The following is a 12026-nucleotide window of genomic DNA, read 5'->3' on the forward strand; positions in this document are numbered from 1 at the left end:
TGCTTCTTAGGTTGTTTGTGCAGCTATTCTTGTATTCATTGGGCAAAGGTTGGTCAGGATGTAATGCTACAAGAAAAAACATCTCTTATTTAGTCTTTTTAATTAAAAGAATAAGATTATTTCCATTTTTCATGTTCTTTTTTAACATGTTTTACTAATTCTCCTTTTTTTTAAACATACTTTCCTTCAGAAAGAATAATTTATGAATATAAATTGAGTTAAGGAGATTAAAAAAAAGTATTAATCTAAAAAATTTTGAGACATTTACTATATGTCCTTAAAAATAGACGGCAAAGGAATTTATAAGTAGGACTCCTTGAAAGGAAACAAATTTGTAAATCATTTTACCAGCAGATTCATAAAAAGACATTTAACTGTACACATCTGATTTTGCATTTTATTTTTAACTCCTGAGCATTAGGTCCAGTGTTAACCTTTCTTTAGAAGCCAACTCTTCAACTGCTAACGCATTTGACGTAATTCCAGAAAAGTAGCTTTTCGCTGATATGCAACATTTTACAGTATAGTGCTTATACAGCTGAGGTAAATCAGCTGATTCTGTTGTATCAGAATTTGCTGATTCACATTGATTGCGTAAACAGTTGAAGAGTTATGGTAAGTCAAAGAGCATGAGTAATTTAGGCTTCGCTAGCGGCTTTTCTAATGTTAAAGGGTTAAACACACGAAAATGCAATAGATGCCTTATTAAGTAAATACACAAACACCAGTCGTGGTAAAGCATGTCAACACAAATATAGATCCCTTCAATTAAATGAATAAAGTAGAACATTAACCTAATTTTATTTTGGGGGCTTCTTTCATATGATGGCGAATAAGTTATTCACCTCTGGAGGAACTAATGGCGGGGCGTTGTTTATCTTTTAAAATTAGGCTAAAGAACTTGATGCAGAAAAAAAAAAAAAAACTACAGCTGCAATGACCAGCAAATTCTTCTTTATCTACCTGCAATCTTCCGATCAGAGATCAACTGCCATATCTCTGCACCACAGCCGCCCGGTCCAGAGGCTGAACGAATGAATGAAAGAACCATTTGGATATTAGATACCATATTGAATGAGAAATACAAGATGGCTTAAAGAAATATTTGAACATCTAAAATTGCAACATTTGTAGAGAAACATATCAAAATCTGCTTTCACACAGAGGTTTTTTAATAGTTATTCTCTCAAAGATCACCATGGGAAGGTAAAGAACTGACTGTGTGCACTTCCACACCAGAGGACACATTTGCAGAGTCAGAAGCAGCTGCTCCCTTCAGATGATTAGGATGTCCTTCTGGATCGTCTGTCTTTCACACAGTGATCGTTTTTTTCTCCTTTGCCACTTGACAAGCTGGTGCAGAATCTTAACAGAAGTAGAAATGAATGTTAGATTGTGACAGTGCAACTCACACAACACTATGGAGTGGAAAAGGAGGTCACAGGGACGACCAGCAGGGGCTGTGTGAATGGCACCTAACTCTGAATGCTTATGAACAGACGCATTAACATCTCAAATGCATAGCTCCAAGTTGCGCGTGCCTACACACTGATCACACCTGTTATTTGCACAATAAGACTGGTTAGACAAGGGAAAACGGAGAAAATTGTCATTTCTGAATGAGGATTTAGCTAAAACAAAAGATGCTAGCTACATCAATTGGTGAGTATAGAACGAAAACAAGTAATAGGGCCAGCTCAAACAAATGAAACACACTTTGAAAATGGCGCAACACCTGTTACGCACAAAGTTCACATTGTTGTCTGTGATGGAAGCTTTAAGGGGGGATGCTCAAGTCACTGCAGCTCACACTCGGCAGCTGGTCAGACTGTATCTGTGCTGATTATGGCCTAAAATGCCCTCGCGGGAGGGATCAAAGATGAGGTTCAGGCGGCGGTCAGGGCTCTTGTCAGCTGCCCTGGAGCATAGCAGTCAGGGCTTGGGAGAAAGAATAGCTTAGGAGAGATGGAGGAGAGGAGTGTACTGTGCATTCAAGAAACATCCAAGGTAAAATTGTGACATTGGAAAATAAAAGGGAGAACAAAAAGACATAATATCTGCTTTTATTATCATTCCAGATTTCCCCTCTTAACTCACCCAAAAGCAAAACATTATAACACTGGTATGTAACAGTCTACATCTCAATCTTTGCCTCAGGCATTACAAAGTATTTACATGAACAGAGAAGTTTTGCTTTTTTTGTTGCCTTAAATTCTATCCTCTGCTAACCAGTGACGGTAGCAGTTTGTGCATAAAGCTGTACCTGTTTACTCCTGCTTTTCAGACATTCAAAATACGTAAGCAAAACAGAGGCCAAAACAGAGACCACACTTTGACTGTAAAGTTTGCATGTTTTTACACCTTTAGTAAAACGAGGTGTTGTTTTTTTCTAAATCACATTCAAGGAATCCCCAAACATTGGGGAACACTCAACTTCTAATGCAATAATTAAACTAATCCAAACCAAGAAGTTTCCATTGTATATGCACATAATGATTTTTATCTCGTGTCACACTAAAAGGTGAGTGTTACAAAAAAAAATCTCCACCACCCCCCGCCAGGCACCGGAGGCCCCGACCCCCACCCCGAACCACGGCAGAAGGGCAAGGAGCAGCGATGACCAGGCCCCCCCACCCCCTAAGTCATGGAGTTAGCTATGGGAGACCAGAGAGACTGAGAATGTAAATTACTTAAAAACAGTAATATGTCATCTGCATAGAGATTAATTTTATGATGGCTATGTTTGGTTTAAATTCCTTTAATGCTCTCATTCTGTCTTATTGCTGCAGCTAGAGGCTCAATAAATATAGCAACAAGAGAAGGAGAGAGTGGGCAGCCTGTCTGGTTCCTCTTCCAAGAAAAAACCTGTTGGAAGTCTGTTTATTAGTTCTAACTGATGCATTGGGGTTGTGATATAATATTTTGATCCAATTGATGAATGATTCTCCAAAACCAAACTTATGGAGGGCAGCAATAAGGAACTTCCAATTAACTCTGTCAAAGGCTTTTTCAGCATCCAGCGATAGTATAGTCATTTCCTGGTTTTTTAATGGTGGCAAAGTCTATTATATTAACAAGTCTTCGGAGATTGTCATCCGAGTGTCTGCCTTTGATGAATCCAGTCTGGTCGAAGTGAATTATGTGAGGAGTGATTTTTTTCTATTCTCTGTGCTAGTGCTTTGCAGATAATTTTTACATCTGCATTGATTAGAGAAATGGGGCGATAGCTTGAAGGACTAGTGGGATCTTTGTCTGGTTTTACAAGAAGGATTATGTTGGCTGAGTTCATGTTAGGTGGTAGTGATTGACTTTCCTTGATAAATGTTACCATTTCAAAAAACGTTGGTGCCAGCTGTTCCCAGAATTCTTTATAAAACTCAGCAGGAAAGCCGTCAGGCCCTGGTGCTTTACCATTGGGCATAAGTAACAGAGCTTCATGAAGTTCAGACGGCGAGAGCGGAGAGTCTAAGTTTGTGATTTGATCTTCATTTAACCTGGGTAGGTTTACATTAAGAAATGAGTCAATACTTTGCTCTGACGGATTGATCTGTGATGTGTACAAGTTTTTATAAAAGTTTTCAAATGTGTTATTAATTTTGACCGGGTCGTGAGTGACATTTCCTGTTTGGTCCATAATAGAAGTGATTGTTGATTTTTCTCTATTAATTTTAAGCTGATTAGCCAGAAATTTGCCAGATTTATTAGAGTTTTCAAATTTTTCAAGTCGTAGCCTTTGTATTTGAAATTGTGTTCGTTTATTAATGATGTCATTTAACTGCAGCTTTAAATTTTTCAGATCTCCCAGAATGCGTTCCTGTGCAGAAGCAGCATAAGCAGTCTCCAGGGTTTTGATTTTATTTTCTAGTTCTAATAAATTTGCTTTCTCTTTGCGTTTTTTGTGCGTTGAATAAGAGATGATGTTCCCTCTCATGACTGCTTTTGCTGTTTCCTTAAGAAGACATTGTGAAATATCAGGAGTATTGTTAAATTCTAAGAAGGTTGCCCACTCTTTTTTAAAGAATTCAATAAATTCCTGGTCCTTTAACAGAGACAAATTAAACCTCCAGGTTGTACCTGAGGGTGTGGATATTTCCCTAGAAATATTTACAGAGACTGGTGCTTGTTCACTGATAATAATTGGATGAATGCTAAAGCTAAACTCTTTTATATATGTCCTCCATCATGTAAAAATTGTTAAAAACACGATTATCATTGAAGTTTCTCTTTAAGCAGCTTGCTCAAGTACACAACACATTTCTTTTTACATTTCTTTTGCCAAACCCTTAGCTGCCTAAAAAATGAAGGCGTAAAAAGTGTAAATTTTTTCTCACCAATTCTTCTCTTGTGCAAGATAGACACAAGGCACCACTCAGGTTTAAATGCATCTTGTAAATGTTTGACCCTTTGTAATGAAAACAGCAGTGAAATGATATGCATTCAATTAGAGATTCAATTGAAATATTTCTTCTCCCTTAACAACTGTTCTATCTCGCTTTTGTTTAGAAAAAATAAAAGACATGTTGGAATATCTAGCAGACATATGCCAACACACACAAAAAAAAGACAAGTTTAGCAAGACGTTGCAACTAAAAATCAAGATTAAACACCTGGAAAAAGCAGGTAGTTTCTTTGGGAGTGCATAAGGGTTGGTCTGATTGTTTTTTTTTTTTTTTTTACAGTTATAATGCATCATTATTTCAGCTTAGTTAAGTTTAATTCCAATAGAGTAAACAGATATTCACCTGTCACTTTGTTACCCACTTGTCCTCAGACTTAAGCACCTATAAAAAAAAGGAAGAAATCGTGTTTTTTTTCCTCAAAAGCAGAAATCGAATTACTTCCTCACTGCATTCCAAAGGCCTTTATTATTCCTCTTTTTGACAACAATGTTCATGTTCAATTCATTGAAAAGGTGACACGGCGTTCACTCAAAGTCAGCCGCAGCCCTCACAACCATTCCCTTTTCTATAACCGCACAATTACAATATTTATGAGCATTTCTGCTGATAGAAAGACTATTTCATTGTCACTCCCCTTCCCTGTATCTCTTGTGGCCTTCATTCTTTTCAGTGAGCTTATTTTAATAAAGAGCGTGAAGCTGAATCACGTAGGCATTTGGTTGGCCTCTAATTTCCACAATCCAGTGACATGAATAACTATGAGCTGATGATCCTAAAGATACCAATATCCTGCGGATTAAAAATATTACAAAAACCCTGGAGAATAAGGGACAAAGTCTCCTTTTATAGTGCAACGGTGCCCTTGAGGAACTCGAACAACAAATAATGTAATATGACTAAAATGTAAAAAAGCTCATTACAACAACTTTTGACGCTATAAAAAAAAGTGGTGATGAAATGACCATTTTAGAAACAGGAGTGACACAGGAAAAAACAACTGCTCCCATCAGGGAGAACATCTTTTAACATGTCAGCCAGGGGAAGAATATTGACAGCAAGGGATTCTGCTGCTGTGGGATGGAATTAAAATACTCCCACCAGGAATGCTTGCAGTGCAGTATTTCTCTGTCATTCCATTAGACTTTCCTGCTATAGTATGCATCAGAATTGCAGCTAGATGGTTGATCATGAGCTTCTAGGTGGTTGATCATGAGCTCCAGCGAGCATGCATGGTCTAAATCATTTTTTTTTTTTTTTTCTTTTTTTTTTTAACTTGTCCTGTCCAAGGCAGACAGATGAGAGCTGAGGGCCTCTTGTGTTGGACATATTTTACTTTAACAAGAGGGGTTATCAATCTTCAGACAAACCAAAGGTATGTCTGAATAAACCCCTTTTGTAATTGAGGCCAAACTTTATTAATTTCAATCATGTTTGAAAATCTTTGGCGTTGGACCGGACGGAAAAGGAAAGAGGGGAAGAAGAGAGAGGGACGTTAGAGAGAGGGGGGGGTAGGAAGGTGATAATAGGAGGGGAAGGGGGGTAAGACCATGAAGCAGCATAAAGCAACAAGTTTACTGGTTGTTAATCATTATGGTAAGGTTCAAATGTAGTACAAAAAGGGTGGGGCCTATCCACACACACACTCAAATGTTATAAACACACCTGCTAGCTGCAAAAATGTCCACCTGTCGACATGTACACAAAACAGATAGTGTTCACACGCATACTTATGCCTTAAAACCAACTAGTGTGAAATATTTCAGTCATTCAATCATGCAAACTGTTAGTGCAAAGGTGAGCTAACACCTGTGTTCAGGTGAGTGTTTATGTTCTTCTAAAATGGATGGTGGAACGTGACAAGAAGGAGGGAGAGTGCCCAGCCATCCCCACCCCAAGACCCCCGCCGCAGCAGCAGCGGCAGCCGAAATCCCCCCAACGCCACACGGGAACCGGCAGGGAACAACCGCCGCCCGGGCGACCAAGCCCGCCACCCAGACCAGGGCTAGCAGGACTGCCGCAAGGCCCCCAGAGCCAGAGAGCAGGGAGGCACGGAGGGAAAGAGAGCGCCGCCCCAGCCCAACCAGGAGAGCAGCCCCCCCGCCGCGCCGGGAGCGCCCAACGCAGGGCCCCACCGAAGAAGGACGCCCACAGCCCCAGACGAGCACCCCACCACCACCCAGGAGTTCCGGGCATCCCCCTGCCCCTACCCCAGGTACGAGCCAGGACCCCCCAAGGGAGACCCGCTCCGCACTCCAGGCAGCCATCCGCCCGGCCCATGGTTGGTCCAGGGAGGAGCAAGGCAGGGGCCCGCCGCCCCCGCCCAGGAGGGGGGAACCCCGGGGAAAAAAGAGGGCCCACAAGGGGTGTTATAAATATGGCCCGACCAGACTCGGCCATGTTGGAAGTTTGGCGGGGCCCAGCGCTCAGGGGCAAGGACCAGGACCCACCCCCCAGGGATACGAACACCCCCGGCTCAGGTGTAATATGAACCCCCCCACCGTGCGGAGAGAGCACCGCCGGGCCCAGGGAGCCAGCACCCAAGGGACACGAACACCCCCGGCCTGGGGTGTCCATGTCCCTGTGGTGTGGGTTCTGGTCCTTGCCCCCGAGTGCTGAGCCTCGCCGAACTTCCAACTGTCGGCGAGCCTGGTCGGCCCATGTTTACAACACCTCTTGTGGACCCCCTCTTCCCCTGGGTGTCCCCCTCCTGGGCAGGGATGACCTCCCTGCTCTCTGGCTTTGGGGGCCCCCGTGGCGGTCCTGCTGGCCCTGGCCTGGGTGATGGATGTGAGCTCTATCTGCTACCGTACGGGAGTTGGGGGGGGTTCTGGCTGCCACTGCTGCGGTGGGGGTCTTGGTGTGGGGATGACTGGGCACTTTTCCTCCTTTTTACATTCCATCCTCCATTTTAGAAGAACATAAACACTCACTTTAGCACAGGTGTTAGCTCACCTTTGCACAAATACTTTCCGTGATTGAATGAAATATTTCATACTAGTAGGTTTGAAGGCATAAGTATGCATGTGTTAACATTATTTGTACTGTGTACATGTTGACAAGTGAACATTTTTGGAGCCAACAGGTATGTATGTGGAAAACTAAAAAGTTTGCTACAACCTGTCGCTGGCAGCATTGCCATAGAAAAAAGGTGCATGAACATTTTCGCTCTACAGGCTCACAGAGTGGTCTACAACTTTGAAATTTCCTGCGGGCCATTTGTGTAGCGGGTGCAGGTTTTTGTTTTCACACACAGACAGCACATATCCACTTGTAAAGGCTATTGTGACTGAGGCCTCAAGATTAAAAATGTACATGGTATTCTAAGTAACTAAGTATTATAGAATACTCTGTTTTTGCACGTACAGTTAACGACACAAACGCACATCGGAGAGACAGCTATGAGGTGATATAGTTAATTGCTCGTAATTGTGTTCACCTGGAACCCCCAAGTGTAGAACAAATGCTGCATGTATTACATTGTACAATTAGAAGCAGCGGGGCTCAGAGTCCCGAGGCAGGACAACATTTACGTTGACATTTAAGTCAAAGTTAGAGCCATTTAGCATAATAAAAAGAGCCCAACAGCAAAAAGTACACATTTATGTCCCCATTCACGTTCATCCTATTCTCCTGACACGCTCACTCAGGGGGGGATCAACTTTTATCAGACTTACTACTAGGACAGCAACTATTTCCTGGGCGGTCACTCTGGTTTCTCTGAGGACAGAGTTGTGATCGATCTGAAAATGCTCTCGCTGCCCCCTCTCCCTCCTTCTGTGGGGACATTTTCTGCTGGCTCATGCAGCGATGCATCTGATTGCACAGCCACTCACAAGAGCAAGCTCATCAAAATCTGGATCCACTGAGATGCAACTGGGTGAATTAGTCTGTTTGAGCCAACTGAGGCTGAAACCTGTGAGTTAAAAAACTTAAAAACGAAGGCACTACTGAACCCTCAATTTTCCCCCCAAAAAAGCCAAATATACCTCTATACCACCAACAGGATGGTTGGAGATATGGAGAAACAACTTATCATTACAGCCTCAGTAATAATAACTTATAACAAATAAAAACACAAGTTTGGTGAAGGAATAGAATGTATTGACCTTCACTGAACCATAACGGTTCAGCTGTTTGATTCACGTTACAGTTGGATCCACTCTGAGTCCTCCGCGGCTCAGTAATCTGATGGACTCAATGTCTTTCAATTAGTAATGTCACTCCTTCAGATCTGCTGCTGAATAATTCAGTGGGCTGTCCCAACTCTTAAGTTGAACTCAGAGCTTTATGCTATATTATTGATGTGACGCTAAGTGCAAGATACTGAAATATGCGAAATTTGCAGAACATCCCCCTGTCCATGGAGTATGTGCCGCACCAGCCTCCGTTATTAAATCAGACACTGGCACCAACAGTGCCTCGTTTCAATCACAATCCTGATGAGAGTGGAATGTCATTTTAGGTTAGATGTCACCCTGCCTTAACTTTTCACCCCTTTGCTTTTCTGCTTGGGATTACAACTCTTTCTACACTCAGACAGAAGATGTAATTACTTTGATGAACAAAAGAACTTCCTCGCCCTAGGTGAGCTTTTCTAAATCTGAAAAATACTGGTCACAAAGCAGGTAAACAGAACCCAGCAGGCTGTCTATTTTCACAACAAAAGCTGGTACAGGGGGTTCTGAAAAGGATTGGGTTGAGTGAACACAAGTTGTGTGAAATAAAATCTGTTTCCCACAGTTCAAGACATTTTAGTTGGACGTGTGCAACTACTGGTGACAGAGCCATGGGACATGTTAAATTACTTGTGCAATCCCCTTCACAAAAGTACTCTACCCTTTATCCACCAAATGCTTTTGCACTGAACTGTTCAAAATTTATGCCAAGACTTTATTTGTGGTTTTGGACAAATAACACAGAAAAGTCATATCTTGCAGGTAAAATGTTATGATTCAAGTACAGATGCAAAAGCACATGCTAAACAAAAACAAAAAAAACACACACACTAAAGCAGAAAACAGTTTTGTTTTTCTGTAACTCCATGAAGTTTATGCAAAAAATAGATGAAATCCTTCAGTGTAAAGACTCACATGTTAGAAACTGTTCAATAGATTTTTAAAGTTGTATTTCAGATTCTTTATTACCACCTTTAGGAAAATCGTCCCTTTGAAGGTTTTCAGTCAGGGTTAAGACCAAACCATAGTACTGAAACTGAAACAGCATCAGTTAGAAGCCCGTTGAGACAGCTGTGTTGTAATTTCGGGCTATACAAATAAAACTTAATTGTATTGGATACTCAGTCCTTTATCTTCTAGGTAACTGGTCATATCCAACGCTCCAATTCTAACTACATTATTCATTCTTTAGAGCATTGTGGACAATGTAATAACTAACTTTTATAAACTTTAGTAAATTGTAACCTACTACATTGTTTAACTTTATGGTCAAGAAAAAAATTTGCTGATGGAACCTTAGATTATTGATTTCTTGTGTTTTAAGCACAAATTATATAGGATTTTTGGCTTTGGCTCCACCTGTGTCCAATCAGGTTGTCCACTGAAATCTCTGCACTGGGGCAGCATATTTCCATGCCTAATAGCCATAGAGAATAGTTGCTTCATGCATTTGTCACATTTAGACTGCACTGCTTTACCAAAATGTTAACTAAGTGTCGAGGTAGGTCATTGAACATGAGAAATGGAGGAAGACATTGCAGATAGAGGACTCAAGTTTCTTTGGAAGTACAAAGAACACTGGCTTCCTGTAAAAAGGAAAACCCTCTTAAAAAAAGTCTCCCTTAAAAAAGCAGCCATAATTCAGGTTAAAAATTCAATATTCAACAGACCTTCCCATTTCTTACTAGCCCCGTTCCCTCATTATTGATATTTGGTCATATTTTCTTCCACTACTCTTTACAATAGTCTTCCTTGTTACAGCATAAACTAAAAAAAATGAGCAAAACCACATTTACTTCATAAAAGTGTGTCTCATTTAGACAAAATCCATTACAATGATGCATATACTATTCATACATTTCTCCTTGTAGCCATGAATGCAAACTCCTCTTTTGTAATTATATTAGCTGGATTACAGGGATGTAAAGTTGCCTTTTTTGGTGGAGGAACGTTGTACGATTTTGGGATTCAATGGAATTAAATGAATTATACCCATTTTCAAGTGCCTGTCTGCAAGAAATGGAAGAATGTATAAACAACATAAAAGTGCCAACTGGATATTTGGGGGTGTCACATTCTCTAAGCCAATGGTCCCGCCCACAACTCAGAGGAAAAAAATAAATAAAGAACTTCTGCTGCTCTACAGAAATTATGTTCTAGAAAAGGATTAAGGTGTTTTTTCCATATTGGCTAAACTAGCATAAAAGTCCACTAAAATGAAAGACATGTGGCAGGTTTACCTATAAAAAAAAGAGGTATGCACTGCTGAAACACAAGGAATTCTTTGTGGTCATGAATCAGCCTGCAGGCTCGGCTGTTCAGTTGGACAGCGATGCGCCAGTCAAAAAGGCTCATCTGTGTTGGCATGACTGCAGGTTTCCCATAAACTGTTTGCATATTCGAGCACACTAGTGGACTCCTTGGTAGGCTTGTTTGTTTACAGTCTATGCAATGCAACCAAGCATGTAATCCTCCACTTAGGTTGGCGGCCAAAGGTTTTGCACGCTACCTTGGCTCCTACAGCAGTGTAGTGTTCCTGCGCTGCATTTGTTCTCGTGTTTCTGTCCTCCAACACAGACATTGAAAAATCACCAGTACTGCAGGAAACAGAAGAGCCTCAACCAAAAGGAATAACCAACAGAAAAAACAAAAACAAATCTGGTTTTAGCTCACTATGACCACCAGCTGACAGCTTATCCATTGAATGAATCTCATTCTGCTTGTTATGCTGACCAAACTACTTTTTCATTAAAAGAGTTTTTTTTTTTTTTTTTATTAAGAGACTGTTAAGCCAACACGTTCAACTTGTTCTTGGTATTAACATGTTCATGCTGACTTCAGAGATGGTCAAAACCCAGGTTAAAACCAGTTGTAGTGAATTTGGAAGTCATTAAAAACAACAACAGTTTGGACAAAGAGAATATATTTTAATGATCTGAAATAACTTCAGAGGAGAATAAAATCATAGAAAGTCCATAACTGGGTCCTGGAATATGAAAAGTTAAAGTGAATTTCATTTTGTTTTAGTTTTTAAAAGGTTTGCAAGCTTCATGTTTCCCTCCCCCAAGCACTGAGCTACAGAAATCCTTTGGTTTTAAACAATGGTGCTGTGTTGAGTAATGTATTTGACATTAAAAGCTATGTTAGAACCTTCTAAACTCTCATTGCTGACTTAGCAAAACATATACTGTACACAAAAAAGAGCAAGACCAAAAATGTCAGATTTACAGTATCCAGTAAAGGAAACTATTGAACTCAATACTGTTAAGACTAAAAGACGAGCTAAATGCTAGAGGACTGCAATAAAAGTGTCATCCCAGCATCTTTAAGATGATGGGTTTGATGTCTCTGTACACTCTGACGCTCTATAACACACATCGACCCAGAAGAAGTGAAATATTGGCCCCGTTGGTTTGACCGCAATAGGTCAATCAGTTTGCACCAAACGTCT

General features: G+C 40.8%; 1 long non-coding RNA gene across 3 annotated transcripts in view; it reads right to left on the reverse strand.

Annotated features, from left to right (window-relative positions):
* Positions 1-12026, reverse strand: part of LOC110017635 (uncharacterized) — a 93886-nt gene that overhangs the window by 21041 nt on the left and 60819 nt on the right. Inside the window, exons 3-4 of one of the 3 annotated variants that reach the window (XR_002293093.3) lie at positions 1220-1365; positions 964-1026 (exon numbers count right to left, since the gene is read on the reverse strand). The exons of the other annotated variants lie outside the window; for them this stretch is intronic. This is a non-coding gene — a long non-coding RNA (uncharacterized LOC110017635). The remainder of the gene's footprint in view (positions 1-963; positions 1027-1219; positions 1366-12026) is intronic. 3 annotated transcript variants of the gene reach the window in all.

This window comes from Oryzias latipes, chromosome 23 (assembly GCF_053564925.1).
Source record: "Oryzias latipes strain Hd-rR chromosome 23, Olatipes_Hd-rR_3.1".
NCBI classification, from domain to species: Eukaryota; Metazoa; Chordata; class Actinopteri; order Beloniformes; family Adrianichthyidae; genus Oryzias; species Oryzias latipes.